The sequence below is a fragment of the Lepidochelys olivacea genome (genome assembly GCF_965140295.1).
Source record: "Lepidochelys olivacea isolate rLepOli2 genome assembly, chromosome: 22".
Taxonomy (NCBI): domain Eukaryota; kingdom Metazoa; phylum Chordata; order Testudines; family Cheloniidae; genus Lepidochelys; species Lepidochelys olivacea.
Window position 1 is genome coordinate 9,526,325 of NC_140432.1, and position 21,622 is coordinate 9,547,946.

The following is a 21,622-nucleotide window of genomic DNA, read 5'->3' on the forward strand; positions in this document are numbered from 1 at the left end:
TCCCTGAAACTTGTGTCTTTGGAATTCACCGTCCTCCCTTTAAATCTGTGAGAACGAACATATTTGGCCACAGTCCAGCAGTCAAACTACTTGCCATCCTCTCTCTGCAACCTGAAGTATCCTTCTCAGCTGGAGCTTGGAAAAAGCAGAGGTATGACAATGCCTGAAATTCAGGCAGTCTGCCCTCTTTGGAATCGTTCTCCTGGCATGACGACTGTGAAGCATGTCCAGTTAGGACATGGTCTTCTTGATTCAAGCCTGGGATGAGCAGCATTAAGAGGGCCTGTAGGAAAAGCCAAAAGTCTATATCAGTGTCCACAGCAACATACCACCAAATCCTTTCTGGAAAGGGAAAAACAGACACTTATCTCCACTTTTACATTCCAATACATAATTTCACCAAGAGACATGGGCAGCACTACCATAAGCTACTGCCTTCCCTTTATGTTTCCCAAAGACTATCAAGGCATTGGAATTAGATCCTTAAAAACAATATTTATCTTTTTTTTAAAAGGGGGGAGCTGCTCGAGAATGTCACCTGTACAGAAAATCAAATATTGGTAATTTCTACACATTTCAGACTGTCTGACAACATGTTGCAGATTCCAGCGTATGAAAGGCCCCAGGTGTTTCAGGCAACAAGAGGAAAGCTAATGAGCTATACCAAAGAGTCATTTTGGCATATGAAGACATTTGCTGGATGCTCGGAAAGGCAGTGTCACCTGTAAAAGGTAGTGGGGGTGGAGGAAAAGCAGGTCATCTCTGTAGGCCTCAAGAACAATGTGGAATATTGCATAAAAGGGAAAGTTTCTGATCTTGTGCCAAAAGGGTGGATACTGATTAACTCCAAAAACAGATTAAGGTAGAGTGTCTGTAGTATCTGCCTCACGAAAATAATTTTGCCTATACTGCATGCATGCAGTGCCTGCAAAAGTGCACTCTCTCTCATTGCTCTGAATGCACTTCACACTGCTATATTTTCTTATAGCATATGATCCAAACCAATCAGATAACTTCAGGGAACTCTCGTTTGAAAATAACTTGCATTGTCCTAGTGCTACTCTGGAACATGAAAATGCATACATGGAGTAATCTCCACTTGTTTGCTTACCTGTGTAAGTGGGATGTCATATTGGGGTTAAAAATGCCACCTGCAACTCCTGTATTCTGGGAATGCCTCTGCTTGTGTTAATGTATGGGTTCGCAACTAGGGTGGGAGTATCACAACCACCCACCCTTTCTTTATGGCTAGATGAGAGAGGGTGTATCACAAAACTGTTCCTGTGGTAAGATGGGGTACCACTGGAAAAGGCTGAGCGCCATTGTTTTAAAGCCACAAAACCCTCCTAGTTAAGCCTCAGTGCACTGTGTGTGCAGTTCACTTTTGAAATTTTTCCCTGATTACCCATTTTGCCTGCCAGTATGTGCCATGCCAACAGGCAGTCATAACCAATGGTAGAGTGGACATTCTTTCCTCACTCAGCAACTGTGCCCCAGGAACCTTGCCAGAGATATCAAGGGGTAGAGAGACTGGGTGCGGGTCTGTGGGAAGGAGGTGGCCAGAGTCCAACCAGGAGATTAGATTGCAACCGGGATGGAACCTGAGGAGGCCACAGAGATGGATGGAAAATTGTGCGCCCAAATGAAGCTGTATCTGCCAACGGCTGCCTCCACAAAACCTCACAATGTCTCCACCCGAAGCCAAGTAAAGGAGTATAATAAATAAAAGGAACTTACCAGGCGGTCCATTAAGTATACCAGCCTTGTACTGGGGCAGAATCTCATAATTCAATTCATTTCATGGGGAAATGGTCAAAACATTGGCAACACTCCTGGATTTACCATTCTTTGTCTTCTTATAGGCCACCTTCATCCCCTTGATATGGCTTTCATTCTGGTCTGGGAAATTTCCAGGTTGGCATGATGACTTGAAATCTCATTGTAAGCCTTGTGATTTCTGTTAAAGGAATTCTGCACTGCTGGTGCCTTGGCCCAGAAGACAGCCAAAATTAAGATGCCCACAGCTCACACGCTAGGAGCACTGTGGGTAGCTAGCTGCCAACATTATAGTTTTATAGCAGATAGATAACTAATTTACAGATGAAGCATGAAGCAGTTTGCTGATCAGTTGCAAAAAGAAGTTGGTTGCTGTGGAATCAGTCTTCAGCTGGAATGCATGTGGCCGTTCAGGGAAATTTAAACAAGTAGCTGGTTTTTGGCCTTGCTGACCCCTGAGCAATGAAGATTAGCTACCTAGCCAAAGAGGTCACTCCTGCAGTGCAAAGGGTTATGGAAGACCAATTTGACTTGTGTGTTTTAACATGACATTAGCCTCCATCCACATGGACAGTAACACAATAAAGCTGACATGAATTGTCTTGGTCATGGTCAGCCCTAGCAAGAACTCCACTGTTCGTGGAACCTACTGGAACCTAGACACAACTGAGTGACTTGGATTGGATGCAGGTTGCACTAGAATCATACTAGAGGGAACACATGATGTTAAATGCAATTATAGCTTCCAGTCTACAGAAAGGTCTAAGTATCAAAGCTGATCACATTTTAGGCATGCAAACCTTGTCACTGCTCCTTTCATTAAAATCAGTTTAAAGCGCTTCAATTTCAAACTGTTGCAATTACAGCCAAACGCTGCTGCCAAATCCGCATGGTTCAAACTTTGTTCTGAGGACAACTAGTTATCTCCATTCGCAAGGAAAAACTGCTAGGATGAAGGGGAGAAGAGTCAGGAATATTCAAAAAGACAGTCTCATTTTGTATTAGACCCCTGTCAGAAATCTTGGTGGCACTAGTGGTACTTTAATTCCATCCTCCAAAATAAGGAAGACTATAATCCCCATTATTTCAAAAACATAGTAAAATTTCTGGCTCTTTCAAAGACCAGTAATTAGATATAAAGTAAATATTACATCACATGCAACTGCAAGAATTTTGGCAAAATTAAGAAAGAATCCATGTGCCCAGTAAAACCACAGAACTACAAGTAGTCTGGAAAATTCTAGAAGCCAGAAAGGAAATTTTTCCACTGTAGTCAAGTTCATTTATTCAAATCTGAAAATAAGATGTTTACACGATCAATTAGCTCAAGAAAATCTTTGCAGTGTTTCTTTGCAGCAATGTGTGCGCACTCATATTTTAAAAAACAAATACATTTCCTGATATATAAAATATTACACCCAAACCACAACCACCTACTCCGCTGCAAACATTCTCCAGAGTTTAGCTCATTAGTACCCAGTTAGAGAATAATTCATTGCAAAAAAGCCACATTATTTAAAACACTAAGGCTGCACAGTTAGTTGGAAAATTAAAAATTTAACATTCTTACCAAAAAGCCATATGTATAGTAGTATTCTCAATTCCCATTTGAGAAATATGCAGATTAACAGACCTATTTATTTTCAACATGCACAATATATATGCCCTACAACACACAGAATACTCACGTTGGCCAGTTTAATATTCATGTAAAGAATATTTTCAAGTATGTTTGCATAACTGGGATTTAGTTACCTAAATTTAAGCACCCAAGATCAAACCTGTTGACTTTAACATTACGCTGATCTATTTATGTACACAGTATTTTTAAAAGAAAAAATAGTTACATTTGTCCATTTTTGCTTCTTTATGATGTATAAAGGTGTGAAAGAAAATTGACTTTAACATTACAATGTCCCTGTTTATGCTACAAGTCTACTGAGATTATGGCATGACAAGAGTGAAACCTGAGCAACTGAGGGTTTGTCTAGACCAGAACTTTTTAAACTCAAATAAACTGATAGCCAGTTAATTCGAATTAGCTAACGCATTTGTAAATGCCAGTGTGGACACCCAAAAATGTTTGTCCAGAATACTCATTTACAAACATATTTGCCATTTAGGGTTTGCTATAAATTAACTCTGGATTAAAATATTCTCATCTGGGAACAGACTGAGGGAAAGGACCTGTGTCATACTGTTTTGGGTTTTTTGTTATTGTTAGGTGTTTATTAACATCTATTTTGATTGTTTCTTGGGAGAAAGGCACTTTGATATCTCCACCCCTTCAGCTGCTTATTGAGAAAGCCGTTTTAGGGCAAGTCTACACTACAAAATTAAGTCAACCTAAGTTACATCAATATACAGCCAACACAGTAATTAAATCGCTTTTGCATGTCCACACTATGTTCTTTGTGTGGGCAGTGCGCGTCTGCAACAGTAGCGCTTGCACCATTTAACTGTCAGTGTGGGGCATTGTGGGACAGCTTCTGAAAGGCAGCAACAACAGATGTAAGCACGCAGGGTCTGCACTGACATTGTGTTGACCTAACTACACTGATGTAAGCACTACACTTTTTGCGGAGGTGGAGTTATGAAGTCGGTGTAATGGGCAAGTTACATAGGTGGGAGCAACATTTTAGCGTAGATCTGGTTCCCAAACTTTAACAACCTGTGAACCCCTTTCACTAAAATGCCAAGTCTCTCAAATTCCCTCCTGAAAATGAATATTTCCAGGAATTTTCTCCTTTACCTGAGTATAAATTATAAAAGCAGTGATCTTGGAAATATAAAATTTGTTTTTAATGACATGCTTATTTACACACTATTATTATTATTAATCATTACAGTATTTTTATTACATTATGAAAACGGCAACACTCTTCCTAGAGCTAACTTTTGTAGCTTGTATCACTTTGAATAAGCCTGTTGTTGTAAGACAAGGCTCCTATGTTTCATCAAGGAGTATCCAATGTGAAACAGCATGAAGGTATTTAAGAAGCCAACTCAAAGAGTTCCTCCTACACAAGCATTCAGGTCTTGAGCAGTCCGGGAAACACCACACGTTACAACAAAGTTTAAACTTGTTCTTCATAATAATTTTAAAAACAATACTAGCTGCCTATTAAATTTTAAAAACAGCAAAAAAAAAAAATATCCACCTATCTTTCCATTTCTTATAAGGAGTCTTGAAGTTTAAATCTCCTCAGTGTGATAGATATGCTTGTTTTGATCTGCTTAGCTCTTGGAAGCCCAGAGGCTCCAGGCTGCCTGGGATCCCTAGGGACAGATCTGTCCACCATTAGGGAATTTCCCCCCCCCCCCCCCCCCAAGAACTCCTGGGACATTTGGGAACCTCAGTTTGGGAACCACTGATGTAGATGCTTACAGTTAGGTCGACGTAAGCTCTAGTGCAGACCAGGCCTTAGACGTCCCTGGTTTTGCTGGAAGTCCAGACTTGATATTCTAAAGTTTTTGTTTTTTAAACAATTAATTCTTTATACATCACAAAGCAACAATCCCCTTCATCTCCCTCTCCTCCACCCGTGGCGCCTTCCCCCCCACCCCCCCCAAAAAAACCCAAAAAAGACAGACAGACTTCTCTTCTATGCAAGGTCACTTCTAATAACACTTCAGTGATCCATGTTAGGCTTTGAAGTTCACTCACTGAGATTAAACAGGTGGTGGTGAGTTTTGCACCTTGTTCATGTTATTACATGGCTTAAACAGCAGAACCAGACTGGAAGGTACAAACATCTGGGCAATATCTTTTGATTAGTCCATCAAATTCTATCAGAACTCTCTATTATTTACCACATTTTCAGGCACAGGTGAGTTCTATGGGAATTTTGGCGGGAACTATCATCCAGTCTTAAGATACAGATATTTTTTGTAAAATATGCATTTTTTCATAACAATTGAATATCCAGTATCTGCCTTGGTTTTATAAGACATACAATATTGCTTTGATTTCTACTTCCTTTACAAACTTATTTCCAATACTTTAACACTGCAGGTTTTTTCTTTAACTGTGAGTTAATATAGCTTAGCAAGTGTTATTTTTACCTTTACACTAATTAGTCAATCACAGTCATTTCCATGTTTTCCATTTAATTATGGTGTAATATTTAGAATGTGGAAAAGAAAGAGGGCCATCATTTTCCTCAATCCATTTCAAATATTTAAGTACAGAGGCTCGAATTGTGGACTTGTCACACCTTGGTGCACCAAATTGAGCTCCTAATACATTTTCTCTAATGAGGGTTTAAACAGATTAACTGTTCTCACTAATCTTTTGACAAATGCAAGAAAAAAGCACCTGTCTTTTCATCAACTTGAATATGTTGTCTACTACCATAACCTAAATTATATGCAAGAAAATCCCCCAAGAAATTCCCATCCTTCCGATGTCACTGTTTTTGTAAATCATGTGCTTTTTTTAATCTTACCACAACTTTCTTGAAATTCTGGCAGAAGTATTTGAGATCAGCGCTTTCAGAGAGTAGAATCTTATCAAGCGCAACTTGAAAGATAACCTTTAGATTTAACTAGGGCTGGCGATTAATCGCAGTTAACTCACGCGATTAACTAAAAAAAGTAATTGCAATTAAAAAATTAATCTTGATTAATCACACTATTAAACAATAGAATACCAACTGAAATTTATTAAATATTTTGGATGTTTTCTACTTTTTCAAATATATCTATTTCAGTTACAACAAAATACAAAGTGCACAGTGCTCACTTTATATTATTTTTTATTACAAATATTTGCACTGTACAAATGATAAAAGAAATAGTATTTTTCAATTCACCTCATACAAGTACTCCAGTGCAACCTCTTTATCATGAAACTTACAAATGTAGAATTATGTACAAAAAAACCCCGTATTCAAAAATAAAACGTAAAAGTTCAGAATCTAAAAGTCCAATCAGTCCTATTTCTTGTTCAGCCAATCACTCAGACAAACAAGTTAGTTTACATTTGCAGAAGATAGTGCTGCCTGCTTCTTGTTTACAATGTCACCTGAAAGTGAGAGCAGACGTTTGCATGGCACTGTTGTAGCTAGTATCACAAGATATTGATATGCCAGATGCACTAAAGATTCATAAGTTCCTTCATGATTCAACCACCATTCCAGGAGACATGCATCAATGCTGATGACTGGTTCTGCTTGATAACCATCCAAAGCAGTGTAGACTGACGCATGTTCATTATCATCATCATCATAAGTCAGATGCCACCAGCAGAAGGTTAATTTTTTTTTGTGTGTGTGGTGGTTTGGATTCTCTAGTTTTCACATCAGAGTGCTGCTCTTTTAAGTTTTCTGAAAGCATGCTCCACACCTCATCCTTCTCAGATTCTGGAAGGCACTTCTGCTTCTTAAATCTTGGGTTGAGTGCTGTAGCTATCTTTAGAAATTTCATGTTTTTTTAAACGCACAATCAATTTTTTTAATTACTTGACAGCCCTAGATTTAACCCGTTGCCTTTCAGAAGTTGTATTTCCAAAACAAAGAATGGATCCTGGGATATGGCCTGTAAGTTGTCTTGTGACCAGCAGGTCTTTCATGTGCAGCCTCACTCGATCCACTGTCAACAAGTGTTGGGAGCTTTACAATCTTTTTCATTAAGACCATATCTAGACTAGAAAAATAGGTTGTTTAAAAATGTTTGAATATGTTTTCTTAGCGTCCCCCATATTTGACCACAAACAAGTAAGAACACTTATAAACGTGCTAAATCCTGTTGACACTACTGCTTAAGAATGTTTCCTTGTCTAAAGGTAGCCAAAGAAAATTTACTGTACTAAAAAGGGGAAGAGTAAAATTGTATTTGACAGCTGTCTGTGTAATGCAAGTAAACAAGTAAACAAACCAAATAAATATTTTCCTCTTTAATCCTTCAATTATAATAATGTGGCAATATTTATTTCCAAACACTGGGGTGCTTCAGTGCTACAACTTCTCAGACATTGAAGTTTGAGAACTCAGCTGAGATGGTGTGGTCAAGTGGTCTGTATGTCTGACAGCAGAATACCGAAAGCCATCTTTTAGGCAGAACTGAAGACTGCAACTTGTTTTAGGGGCAGATCAGAGAAACGTACAAATACACTCTCAAGGTCAATCTGCAGTGTTGTAATGTTGACCTCAACACCTGGGAGCTCTTAGCCCATGACAACAGTCAATGGCAGCATCTCTACTATCTCAGACTGAAAGACTGAGAGCTCGCAGATTGCTGCAACCAAGGAGAGAGGGCATAAAGATAAAAGCAACACACACTCATCTACAATGGTCTTCACCTCTGGCACTTGTGGATGGGGCTGCAGGTCCAAAGCTGGTCTTTGGTCCCATCTCAGGACTCAGAATAAGTGACTGTAGCTCACCCATCAAACTCAATGGGAGACTCCATCACAGTACTCTCACTTACGCTGTTTAGAATAGCAGGCAAGTAATTTTTTAAGCAGTGTAATTTTTAAGATGATGTCCCATTAACAATATCTGAACAGTAACTGATTACAGGTCTTGTTTTAGAATGAATTTTATTTTCACGTGGTAAAATAATCAGCATTTGAAAAATTGTTATGTGGGGGAACCACTTGACATCCCATGAAATAACTAGCAAAGCTTCAGGGCTCTGCAATTTCTGCATAACGACAACAGTAATCTGCAAAGTGTAGTTGCTGACCTACCAGAATTAAAAACAGAATTGTTTCACTTGGTCTGAAAGTGCTTAAAGAGACACTACCAGCTTAAACATGTAAACAAATTTACTTGTGTTACTATCAAATAAAAACAATACACAATTTAGTCTTTGTTATTTATGAATCTGTGAAGCCCATTTCACTTTTGGGCTTAGGTTTGATAAAAAGCTTGACGTTTATAACATTTATGTTTGGACCAAATTAAGTTGATTATTGTGCTCTTAAAAGGCACCACATGTAAGACCAGTGTGCAAAATGAACCTGCAGATTTTCTTCTAGATGTAGAACTTATATCCTATAAGCGTGTCAATTATCTGAACACAAAGAATAGTAATAGTCATACCTAGATCACTGGCATAAACATGATTACAAGCTTATGCTCAAATAAATTTATTAGTCTCTAAGGTGCCACAAGCACTCCTTTTCTTTTTGCGAACACTAGAGTTGTTAGGATCAAAGTTTGACCTTTGTGACCTCCCACCGCCTCCATACACTACACCTTTATAACAAATACTTAACTGTTCCCAGCCCACCATCAGAAGCAGTACATGAAGATGATACTGAAAATGACAAATAATATGCAAAGAGAAGGGAGAGAAAAATAAAAGGAAACCAAAATACAATTTTTAACTTGTACGGTTCTACAAGCCACTGTGAGAAATGATATAAACCTCTGATATCTGGCACATGGCAGTGACCACTGAGTGAAGCAATAAAAAAGCTTTGAAAGAGCTAATTGAAGGAAGTGATTTTCTATCGATTTTCTACAGTTGCATACAGCTTTTCAATCAATGTCAATTTTAGAAGCTCTGCAAGTATAACTACTATACAAATTCAAATTTATGACAATAATATTCACTCTTATGAACCTAGTCTGGGTAAACTCCACCCCAATTTAAAAAGCTATTTGTGGACGTGCTGTGTAAAGGAAATCTAAAGCAAAGTGGGATGCTTAACGTGCTTATTTGCATGCCAAAACACAATTATAGTGCAGCTCACTATTTATGCAAACACTATTGTTTCAACTCTGGGAAGAAAAAAAAACTTGAACATGCTTGTGTATGCATCTTTAAGTTTAAAAAGATGTCTATTTACAGAACAAAACTTCTGTCCCACTTAAGAAAACAAATAATATGAAGCTACGAAATTCAGCAGAATCTCAATTATTCAAACCAAACCAACCTGAACCCCCTATCTGAAAAGTCACATCCCCTGGGGTTTCAAACAAGGTAATATAAGATTCAAACTTCAGTTTTAGGAGAGAAAAGCCGAGGTTACACTTTGAAAATCAATTCCTTCTTCACTTCCTCTGAGAAAACAGAGCCTGGCTACTTGGGTGGGTTCCCTAAAGTTCCTGGGACAGTAGAACTTCACTACCTGAAGAATTCTCCCTCATTCCTGCTCTGAGACTTTACTCCTGTCACCCAAAACTCTGATAAAATTATGGGATAGATTCTACACTAATATACAATTGTAACTTCATACATGACAGCAATGATTATGACAGGTAGGACAGTTTTGACAGTTTGCTGGTTTTATGTGTTCTATGTCTAAAGTTTACTTGCAAACAGATTTCCTTTTATAACAATTGATATCCTTCCTTCTCTAACTTCCGTAACAAGTTATTGGGAAAGCGTTACACTCTTTTTGATAAAATACAGTGTGAACCTCCATGATTGGGTTTCTTAATGAGCTATGAAGCAAAATGTAGCCCTCCACTTCACACCCCAATAATCCAAGTCATATTAATGCCAAAGCTAAAGAGAAAACTGCAGTAACAAGAAACTACATGTAATATATTTGTGCTGGGGCTGCGGGAGAGATCAAGACACACATGCAAAAACTTAAACAAGACAACAAACAGGAATCATCAGTCCAATAGATAGAACAGGCAGCATGGACTGTCATCAACTCCTCAAAGTACCAGACCTATACTGTATAAACAAGTATACAGACACTTTTTCAAAAGAAAGTGGATTTAAAGAGTCCTGAACAAATTTAAGCAAGGAAGGAATACAGCTCTGTCTCAGCACAGTTAACATTAAGGGCTTGTCTACACTGGCAACGCTCTCTCCCAGCATTCTAAAAAAACCACCTCCACAAGAGGCGTGGCTCCCAGCGCTGGTGCATTGTACAGCGCTGAAACTTGCTGCACTCGGGGCGGGGGAGGGGAGGGGGGGACAGGGACACAGCAGGGGAGGGCCCAGGGGCTAGCCTCCCCGGCTGGGAGCTCAGGGGCCACGCAGGACGGGCCAGACGTGGTCCGCGGGCCATAGTTTGCCCACCTCTGGCCTAGGAGGAACTCTGTCCTTAGCCCTGGAAACTGAAGAGTGCTCTGTTTATCCACAGAACAGGCAAAGGATGAGCAAAAGCAATGCAAGTGTCCCACATTTTTCCCCTTGTACAATTGAGTCTGCAAGGACTCTCTCTATGGGTATGAGCACAGTCTCCTCATGGCTATTCAGTCATTGGCCCAACACTGCCACTAAACTTGCCAATTAGTGTGTTTTTATTGTGACACGGGTACCCTGTACATTAGAAGTTGGACTCTGTATCACTGCAGGGACCCTAGTTTTCTTCTAAATCTTTGTAAAGTGCTATGCAGAGTCTAAAACTATGTAAATATAATAACTAAGGCTTCGTGTTTGTCATGGAGGTCACGGATTCCGCAACTTTCCGTGACCACTGTGACTTCTGGAGCAGCCCATGCAGATGGTCCAGGAGCCCCCTCACCAGCTTGGGCAGCCCCTGCATCAGTCACACCTGCCACTGCTGGGGAAGTCTCAACAACCCCCCCCCGCCCCCGGCAGCAGGAGTTTGGGTGGGTGGGGGGCCCTCAGGGTTGGGGTGTGGTGCTTACCTGGGGGGGGGCTCCCCAGAAAGGCCACAGGAACTCCCCTCCTTCAGTTCCTAGCTCCACATGCTGCCTCCTCCCATAGGCACCACCCCCGCAGCTCCTATTGGCCACGGTTCCCAGCCAATGGGAGCTACAGAACCTGGGCTTGGAGCGGAGGCAGCAAGTGGAGCTAGGAGCTGGAGGGCACTGCTTTCCAGGAGCTAGGTAGGGAGTCTGCACCAACCCTGCCAAACCCCCTCCCTCCCAATGCGCCCCGCCGGGCCACACCCCCAGCACCCATAGTCCCCCCCGTTTTAAAAACCCCCGGGGTTTTAATCAGGTGTATATAGTAAAAGTTATGGACAGGTCACGGGCCATGAATTTTTGTTTACTGCCTGTGACCTGTCCATGACTTTCACTAAAAATACCTGTGACTACAACGTAGCCTTAATAACAACCACACTTAAGTCATCAGATGTTAACAACTTTATGTCATTACTAACATGGGCTGGACTCAAACCAGCAAATGAGGGGGGTGGGGGGAGAGCCTGTACAGAGTCCATTACCATTCCTGAGCGCTCCAGTACCCTGAGGTACATTACTTCTAAATGCTATCAAACATGTTTCCCAAAAGACTTGCTCCTGGCAAAAATCCCAGTCATTTTAAGCCATCTTCCTGTAAAGCTATTTTTATATATAAAATCCAGGTATATAATATGCTAGATCAGCGATTCTCAAACTTCATTGCACCGTGACCGTCTTCTGACAACAAAAATTACTACACGATCCCAGGCGGGGAGGACCAAAGCCCGAGCCTGCCCAAGCCCTGCCGTCCTGGGTGGGGGTGGAGGTGGGAGGGGACAAAGCTGAAGTCCAATGGCTTCTGCCCTGGACAGGAGGCATGTAACCTTAGCCTTGGACAGTGGGGCTTGGGCTTCAGCCCCAGGCAGTGGGGCTTGGGCCGGAGACCCAGCAAGTCTAACACCAGCCTTGGCGACCCCATTAAAATGGGATCGCCACCCACTTTGGAGTCCCGAACCACAGTTTGAGAACCCCTGTGCTAGATAATCTGCCATCTACTTCATAAGTGCCCTCTTCAGCCACCTTTAGCAGCCTGAAAGTCTTCCTCAATATCCACAAACTTTCCACTAAAACTACTCTTAATACAAATGAACAGGAGTCACACTTTTGCATGCAAGACATTGTACTCAGTAATTACATTGTCAATACAGATATGCTATCAGAGAATAAACATCCATTTAGTAAGATGTTTGTGCTTTAGAGAACCTGCCTTTTTTCATTCCTCTCAAATAAAATGAATGAAACAGTCTTCAGTTAAAACACCTATTCCATTATTCACAGTTCATCTACAGAATTTGATTTCTTCCAACTTCAAATTTAAATAAAACTCATGATTTAGCTTAAGCAGACTTTTCTTTCTAATACATGTTACAAACAGCCTGTCTGTAAACACAATATGTAGTTTAAGAGGCTTCCTTAGTAACTTGATTAGATGGAAGCTAGAAGAAGGAATGTTGCTAACGCTTTAGAATTCTTTTTTCTCTCTTCTATAGTGGTATTAGTTAAAGCCATTTTTATTTTACTACATTTTTATATATCCCACCCATCGTTTTTCAGTGGTCCACTTTTATGCCCATTTGACATGGCAGCACTAAGCATTTGTTTTCTTCCTGAGAGTTCATTGTATCAATTTTAACTACTAAACAAGTTAAAGACAGTGGACTCTGCTGGAGTTTAGTCAGGAGCAAGGCCCAGATTTTTGAAGGTATTTAGGCACAGCTGTGCTCGGCATCACAACCTGTCAATGGTTTAGAAGCCTGTTTCAAAAGGTTTCAGACACTTAGGCGTCTAAATTCCATCAATCAGGTTTTGTGATACTGAACACAGAAAACCCTAAATACCTTTAAAAATCTCTCCCTAAGTGCACAGAGGTTGCATTTTCATATTTATTCCAAAGTATATTAAAACAAACCAATTCCCTTTTAACTATTTCATTATTTCCAAATATAATTGTTGAAATACTTCTGATGTCACTACATATTAGTAAGGCATACCAACCACACGCTTTCTTCCTTGCAATTTTACATGATCCTTATAACAAAACATTTTCAGAGACATATGTGTTTTATAAGGTGGTGTCCCTTTAAAAGACAAATTCCACAACTTATGTCATAATATTTAAAGTAATGTAGATCGTAAAAGCACTGTTCAACTACATAATTTCATTTAAAAATGTGTGTGCTCTAAGCATGAAAGTATTCAGAGTTTCTAAAGTCTGGCTCTCTGCACAGGCTGAATAATTTGGGATAACTTTCTTGCAATGGATAAGACAGAAGTATGTCAACAGAAATTCACTTCATGGCCATGTTCAGAAAGTGTTAAGCAGCTTTTTGATAACTACTAGCTTGGATTCCCATCAGTTTACTGGCAATTTCTTCCACACCTGACCTTTTAAAGTTGTGACATGTGCGGGTGTTGTAAAGCAATTAGCTACTTGTGCAAGGGAAATGTTTTTGCTTTACTACAAGTCCAGATACTTGGATGAGGGGTGCCACGTAAGTATTTAGAACAAATACATTATGCACTCTTTAGTATAACAGGAAAGCGAACAAAAATAATCTGAATGTACTGCCACTAATGAATACTAGAAACCATTTTTCAGAAAAAGGTTTGCTACACACCTGATAGGTTTCAAAAACAGCCTACAAACCACAATGCTTTTAAAAGAAACGAAGGAAAGAGCTATATAGACAGGCTAAAAAGAGAAGATCTGGCACAGACAGACATTCACAAAATGATGCTTATTTTAGGTCATTCAAGTTCATGGATTATAATTAAGGCTCATAAATGGAATCCATCACCATTACTTAAAAAGCTGATTCTTCATCATCAGAGACTTGCAAGCATCCCTTAGATTTCAGTAGTTCTCTCATCGAATCCATTCTTAAAAACACACCATTTCACTTTATGGCCTAGAACTCTAATTCTCTCAGCTTCCTTTTTTGCACCCCAAAACGAAATTCTTTGGTTTACACAGAATACCTTTACACTACTATTTTCCTATAATTTCTACTGTTTTCTATTTTTTCATTTTATAGTTTTATAGAGTTAAGAGGTTTGATTTTTTTATTTCCTAGCAGACTTCTCAACACCTAGGTTGTATAGTACTGAATGAACATATACTGAAACGCTCAAGTGGATTGGTACAGAACTGATGTGATTTACCAGGAACATACAGCAAAGAAGGTGCTACTGGACTGCACAATGTCAAAAATATCCGGGGGGGAGGGTGGCACGGTCCCAAAGCCCTCCTTTTCATCAACTACACAGTTTATTAAAAGAACAGACATGGCTGTAATGTCTATTATTACTCCTGTAATACAGACATCATACAGCAAAGACTCCTCATGAGTAGAAAGATACCAAAGAGAAAAACCTCCTTAACTAAAATAGTCACCAGATTTATCATACTGGATCAGATACTCTATCCCTGGCAATACCTGAAGCTGCAGAAAACGGCAAACATTCTAACAATGGATTTGGCTACTTGTGCAATGTTATACAAGGTAGAAAGGGAGTCAAATTTCTTTCTGACCCATCTAGCAAATATCCAACATCTGACTGGACCCTCATTTTAGCACACATTTTACTATCAATACCACAAAATTGCCCTCCTTAAAACCAGCCAGAGCATGTGATTCAACCTCCTGCAGCAACAAATGATGCATGGAGTTCGTTTCACTAATTCTTTCATTTACATCTTATGTGACAACAATAAAGAGAAGTATGAATCGGTTGTTCCCCCAGTGCATCTGTAAATCTCAGACAGGGGACATTTCCCTCCCCCTGTAAACTGAATCTCTGTGCGTGTCAGGTTCAGGAAGCAAATCAGGGAAATCACCGACATGCAAAAGAAACAACAATTCTCTCTAGCGTAAAGGGGATCCTCTGTGCATTTCCCACTTGGGGAGAACAGCACGGGAGTGGAATTCCCTCTAGTAAGGGATTACCTACATACACTTTTTCCACCAATTTAAATACTGGAATAGAAACAAAGATAGCTAAATCATTGTAACCCCCTACTATGGACAGTTATATCACTACAGAAGTGTTTATATCAAAACAAGTTATACCAATACGAACACCTGCACTGATATAATTGGATCACTCACTTAACTATGCTGCTTTCTAAGCAGATATAGCTAAATTGGTGCAAAACCTGTGAGTGGGCCCACTCTAAGAGATCATCTCTGTGTGCCTGGTTCTGTGGTGTGGGTGGGACTCACACCCCTATGCAAAGAGGAAGTGTGTCATCACCCACCGCCCCCCTCCGACAGACAGATTATCCTGTGAGTGTGCAAACCCTGCTAGGCCAGGAGCACCTGTGCTCAGTGCATCACTTTGCAGGGCTCCCCAGGAGGCCCTACAAGCATGCATGGCACATAAAAGACAACTAATGCCAAGCTGCTGCCCTGAACAGCTGCTAGCCCCTATGGCTGTGGAGAGCAACCCCCTGGGATGGGGGGTAGCAGTCACCCTTGGGAAAGGATGGAGAGAGATCACCACCAACCAAAGGGTGAGTGGGGCAGATAGATGCCAGGGGGAGGGCTGATGAAAACAGGAAGGCAGCATGGGGGGAGGAAATGGACAGAGACCAGACCAGGCTTTGGAAGAGAGAAAATGGAGAGGCCTCAAAGGCTATGGGAAGGGGTAGATGTCAGGAGGGAGTGGGGGGAATGGGGAGGAGGAGCTGCTAAGCTTTGGGAGAGGGGAGTAAGGGGTACTTCTAGGGTATGTCCTGGAAGGGGGGGGGGGGCACACCTCCAGAGAGTTTGTGTTGGGGCAATAAATGCCAGGAAGGATGAGGAGGCGGCAAGGTTTTGGGACAGGGAAAATAGGACAGCCTCTAGGGTAGAGACAGGAGGCATCTAGTGGCCTCTAGGCCAACCCCAGGGGAGCAGGGGTGGTGGTTCTTGGGAAGGGGGGGGGGGCGGGAAGGCCCTCTGGAGGGGTTAGTGCCCAGGGAGGGCTCTTGGGGGAGCACAGGGGGTAAGAGTTGGAAGACCCCTCAGGGGGTTACTGCCTTGTGCAGCTGGGGGTGCTCACAGGGGTGCATGGGGGATTAAGAGCCTGGGGGGAGCTCTCCAGAGTGTAGTGTCTGGGGTAGGGGGCTTTCAGGGGCTTAGTGCCCAAAGGAGGGGGGGCAAGAGTTTGGAGGGGCTCTCAGGGGGTTAGTGTTCATGGGAGCAGGGGGTGAATGGGGGGTAAGAACCTGGTGAGGTTCTCAGGTGGTTAGTGTCCAGGGGAGCAAGGAGAGCCCTCTTGAGGAGTTAGTGCCCAGGGAGGGCTCTTGGGGGGGCCTCTCGGGAGGTTAGTGCCCCAAGGAGCGGGCGGAGGGGCCTCTCAGGGTGCATGTAGGGGGCCTTTTGGGGAGTTAGTGCCCAGTGGAGGGGGAGCTCTTGGGGAGTACTGGGCGGGGGCTCGGGTAAGAGCCCGGGGTTGCTTTCAGGGAATTAGTGCCCAGGGGAGCAGGAGGGGATTCTCGGGGGGGGGGGTTAGTGCCCAGGGGAGTGGGAGGAGGTGGTTCTCGGGGGGGGGGTTGTTAGTGCCCAGGGGAGCGGGAGGAGGAGGGGGTTCTCGGGGGGGGGGTTGTTAGTGCCCAGGGGAGCGGGAGGAGGAGGGGGTTCTCGGGGGGGGGGTTAGTGCCCAGGGGAGCGGGAGGAGGAGGGGGTTCTCGGGGGGGGGTTAGTGCCCAGGGGAGCGGGAGGAGGAGGGGGTTCTCGGGGGGGGTTAGTGCCCAGGGGAGCGGGAGGAGGAGGAGAAGGGGGGGCTCTCGGGGGTCAGGAACTGGGGAAGCGGGAGGATGGGGGGCTCTAGGGGGGGTCCGGGGGGGCGGGAGGAGGAGAAGGGGGGGCTCTCAGGGGGGGTTAGGACCTGGGGAAGCAGGAGGATGGGGGGCTCTTGGAGGGTCCGGGGGGTTAGGGCCCAGGGAAGCAGGAGAAGGAGGGGCTCTTGGGGGGTCCAGGGGAGCGGGAGGACGAGGAGAAGGGGGGGCTCTCGGGGGGGGTTAGGGCCCAGGGGAGCGGGAGGTGGAGAAAGGGGGGGCTCTCGGAGGGGGGGGTTAGGGCCTGGGAAGCGGGAGGAGGAGGAGAAGGGGGGGCTCTCGGGGGGTTAGTGCCCAGGGGAGCGGGAGGAGGAGGAGAAGGGGGGCTCTCGGGGGGTTAGTGCCCAGGGGAGCGGGAGGAGGAGGAGGAAAAGGGGGGGCTCTCAGGGGGTCCAGGGAGGGGGTTAGGGACCGGGGAAGCAGGAGGATGGGGGGCTCTCGGGGGGTCCGGGGAGGGCAGGAGGAAGGAGGGGCTCTCGGGGGGGTGTTAGGGCCTGGAGAAGCAGGAGAAGGAGGGGCTCTTGGGGGGTCCAGGGGAGCAGAAGGACGAGAAGGGGGGGGTTTAGGGCCCGGGGAAGCGGGAGAAGGAGGAGGGGGGGCTCTCGGGGGGGGTTTAGGGCCCGGGGGGTGGGAGGAGGAGGAGGGGGGGCTTTCGGGGGGGGTTTAGGGCCCGGGGGGCGGGAGGAGGAGGAGGGGGGGCTTTCGGGGGGGGTTTAGGGCCTGGGGGGCGGGAGGAGGAGGATGGGGGGCTCTTGGGGGGGGGGGTTAGGGCCCGGGGAAGCAGGAGGAGGAGGAGGGGGGCTCTCGGGGGGGGGTTAGGGCCCGGAGGGCGGGAGGAGGAGGGAGGGCTCTCGGGGGGGGGGGTTAGGGCCCGGAGGGCGGGAGGAGGAGGATGGGGGGCTCTCGGGGGGGGGTTAGGGCCCGGAGGGCGGGAGGAGGAGGATGGGGGGCTCTCGGGGGGGGGGTTAGGGCCCGGGGGGCAGGAGGAGGAGGATGGGGGGCTCTCGGGGGGGTTAGGGCCCGGAGGGCGGGAGGAGGAGAATGGGGGGCTCTCGGGGGGGGTTAGGGCCCGGAGGGCGGGAGGAGGAGGATGGGGGGCTCTCGGGGGGGGGTTAGGGCCCAGAGGGCGGGAGGAGGAGGATGGGGGGCTCTCGGGGGGGGGGTTAGGGCCCGGAGGGCGGGAGGAGGAGGATGGGGGGCTCTCGGGGGGGGGGTTAGGGCCCGGAGGGCGGGAGGAGGAGGATGGGGGGCTCTCGGGGGGGGGGTTAGGGCCCGGAGGGCGGGAGGAGGAGGATGGGGGGCTCTCGGGGGGGGGTTAGGGCCCGGAGGGCGGGAGGAGGAGGATGGGGGGCTCTCGGGGGGGGGGTTAGGGCCCGGGGGGCGGGAGGAGGAGGATGGGGGGCTCTCGGGGGGGGGTTAGGGCCCGGGGAAGCGGGAGGAAGAGGAGGGGGGGCTCTCGGGGGGGGGTTTAGGGCCCGGGGAAGCGGGAGGAGGAGGAGGGGGGGCTCTCGGGGGGGGGTTTAGGGCCCGGGGAAGCGGGAGGAGGAGGAGGGGGGCTCTCGGGGGGGGTTTAGGGCCCGGGGAAGCGGGAGGAGGAGGGGGGGCTCTCGGGGGGGGGGTTTAGGGCCCGGGGAAGCGGGAGGAGGAGGGGGGGCTCTCGGGGGGGGTTTAGGGCCCGGGGAAGCGGGAGGAGGAGAATGGGGGGCTCTCGGGGGGGGTTAGGGCCCGGAGGGCGGGAGGAGGAGGGGGGGCTCTCGGGGGGGGGTTAGGGCCCGGGGAAGCGGGTCTCTGAGGACGGGGGCCCCGGAGTGGGGGAGGACGAGGCAGCCCCCGGGCCCGGCTCTCGCGGTCTCCCCCCGGCCCGGCCCCGTTCCGTTACCTGCGGTGGCTGGGCCCGGCGCCCCGGGCCGCGCGGCAGACCGAGCCCCTAGCTGGGGCCGCGCCGGGGCCCCCGCTGGGCCATGGCGGCGGCGGCGGGCGGGCGGGCGCGCGGGGGCCGCCGCTGCCTCCTCCCTGCTGGGGGCGGCGCCGGGCGGGGGGGGCCGGCTCGCGCGGGCTCTCCGGGCGGGGGGGGCGGGGGGCACGCGGGGCCCGGGCGCTCGAGCTCCGCGCTCCAGCCGGGCCGGGCACTTTGTTTGTGTCCCACAATGCACCGCGGCCGCGGCCGGCCGGGCGGGCGGAGGAGGGGCCGCCTGCCCGGCGCAGGCGCAGTGCGAGGCTCGCGCGGCGCGTGCCCGGGCCCCAGCCTGTGGCCGGCGCCCAACGGTGCGCGCGCGGTCCCCGGGGCAGGGTCCTGCAGCCCGGGGCGCGCACGGCTCCAAGTTAGCGCGGAGCCGCCGCCCGGGGCCTGCACGCGCCCGGTGCTCGCATCAGGCTCCTGCGGGAGGACACAGTGCAGCCCGATGCACTCACGGCCTCCAGTGCTGGGGCGGGTACCGCAGCCCGAGGCATGCAGGGTCCCCCCGCCTAATCCATATGGTACAGTTCCCAATTTGAATCTTAAACTGTCATTTCCAGCTGCCGCTCCCATCACTTCCAGTGGCCGTTCCCAGGTGCCTGCCTCCTCATGTAGGCCCAGCTGCAGCAGAACCATCTGATACTTCCAGCCCTTTTGGTGTGAAAGGAATGTCAGCCCCACCTTGCTGGGCAAAGAGCAGCAGAGAAAAAGAGACTATCATTTCGCCTGACATGCCTTTTATGTACGAAGTAGTGTGTGGATTTGCATCACCCCAGGGTCAGCTCTGAAGGCAATTGCAGTTCACCACGATAAGCCAACGGCAGCTCTTGGGAAGTGCAGCCTCTACCTGCTCCTGAGGGTAGCCCTGTTCCTTCCCTGTCCTTTCGGGTAGACTGTCACCTCACCTGGTGCTCAGGGTTCGCAGGAGAATGGAATGGCGTCTTGCCTCTGCTCAGGGCATACAAGGCAAGTGAGGGAAATCTTGCCCATTCTCACACCAATGTGTTTTCTCCCAGGAGCCAGATCACAATCTCCCCCTTGGAAACGCACTCCATGTTCAGCCGCTCCTGACAGTACAGAAAATGACTGAACCCTGCTCAGAATGAGAGATGTCTTTTAGAATTTGGCAGTGGCAGATTAGAGCAATGGTTGACCAGATCAGCCACATGTCATGCTCTGAAGCACCCTGGAGCCTGTCCAGCTGTGGATTTAAGGAAGCACCCTTCCTCGCTCCTTGCATGTGGAATTATTTTCTGACAGCACCCTTCCCTTCCCCGCCTCCCAAAAGTCACTCTGCATGGCTGCATAGTTCATCCATCCAGGTCAAATTCTGAGTTAATCCCTCCCTAGAACTTGGTCCATGTTAATGCTAACCCAAGGTAAGCATGGCTTGATTTAACTTGATTAGTGCAGCCATTTGCTACACATTTTTGTAAGAAATTCTAAATAAATTGCAGCAGGAAACACAGTGAAAGGCCACAGTCCAAAAGTATTAATCAGCAGTGAAAAATCTAAATCATCTGCTGGAAAGTGACACGCTGCTCACTGTTGTAAAGATAAAAAACAGGAGCAAGTTCTCAGTGCTGTATTAAAAATACTGGGGTAATTGTAATAGGTTCCTAGCAAAACTAGTGAGCCTTGCTGGAAACCAGCATGAGAATGAGCAGATTCCAGGAATTCTCTACCTGCTTCCTGCTTCGTCTTTGACTTATTCTGGCTTTACACCAAAGTACAGCAACTACAATGGGAGCTTGATTCAAAACTGCCTTGCACCTTGTGTTGTCATTTACACCTCTGCAAAGCAGGAGTAAAATTTTCCCATGCCAATTTGGCAGCATTAAATGAAGACCCACTCTGCATAGGTGTAAATGGAGACATAAGTCGTGAGGCAGTGGAGAATCAGGCCCTGGCTGCCATGGATTATTCCTGATTTACACTAATTTGAGTTGATGATCAGACCTACTTTATCCCAGCCTCTAAATGCTGATGCAAAAATTGCCAAGCCAATGCATCAGCCGAAGTAAACTGGCATAGTTCAACTGATTTCAGTGGAACTACAATCAAGGATCATGCCTACACACTTTGAGCCTGATTCTCCTCTCACCTAATCCTTGCAAATCGGGGTATAGCAGATGTGGAGCTGCTATGTACTAATCTAAGAATACTATAGTAATTGATGAATTCTATAGGTGATCTGGTCAGTGAGGCAAAGATACTGTACAGTTGCACTGGATTATTAGGCTTTCCTATATGAATGTATTGATCTAACTTAATAGGGGGCTGTTGGCCAAACAAGCACACACTTGAAAGACAATGGGGAAAGCTGTTTGTTTTGTGGATCCTATAACCTGTCTTCAATGAAGGTACAAGCCTGGTGTTGCCACTGCTGGGAGGTAGAGATCATCAGAACACCAAATGCTCAAAAGGACACTAGCGAGAGAAGGG

General features: G+C 46.4%; 1 protein-coding gene across 2 annotated transcripts in view; it reads right to left on the minus strand.

Moving 5' to 3' along the window:
- ZBTB44 (zinc finger and BTB domain containing 44) overlaps positions 1-19,204 on the minus strand; it is a 54,540-nt gene extending 35,336 nt beyond the window's left edge. For both annotated transcript variants that reach the window (XM_084611729.1, XM_084611730.1), the window contains exon 1: positions 19,100-19,204. The gene's annotated coding sequence lies outside the window, so the exon portion shown is untranslated. The remainder of the gene's footprint in view (positions 1-19,099) is intronic.
- Positions 19,205-21,622: the final 2,418 nt, after the last annotated feature.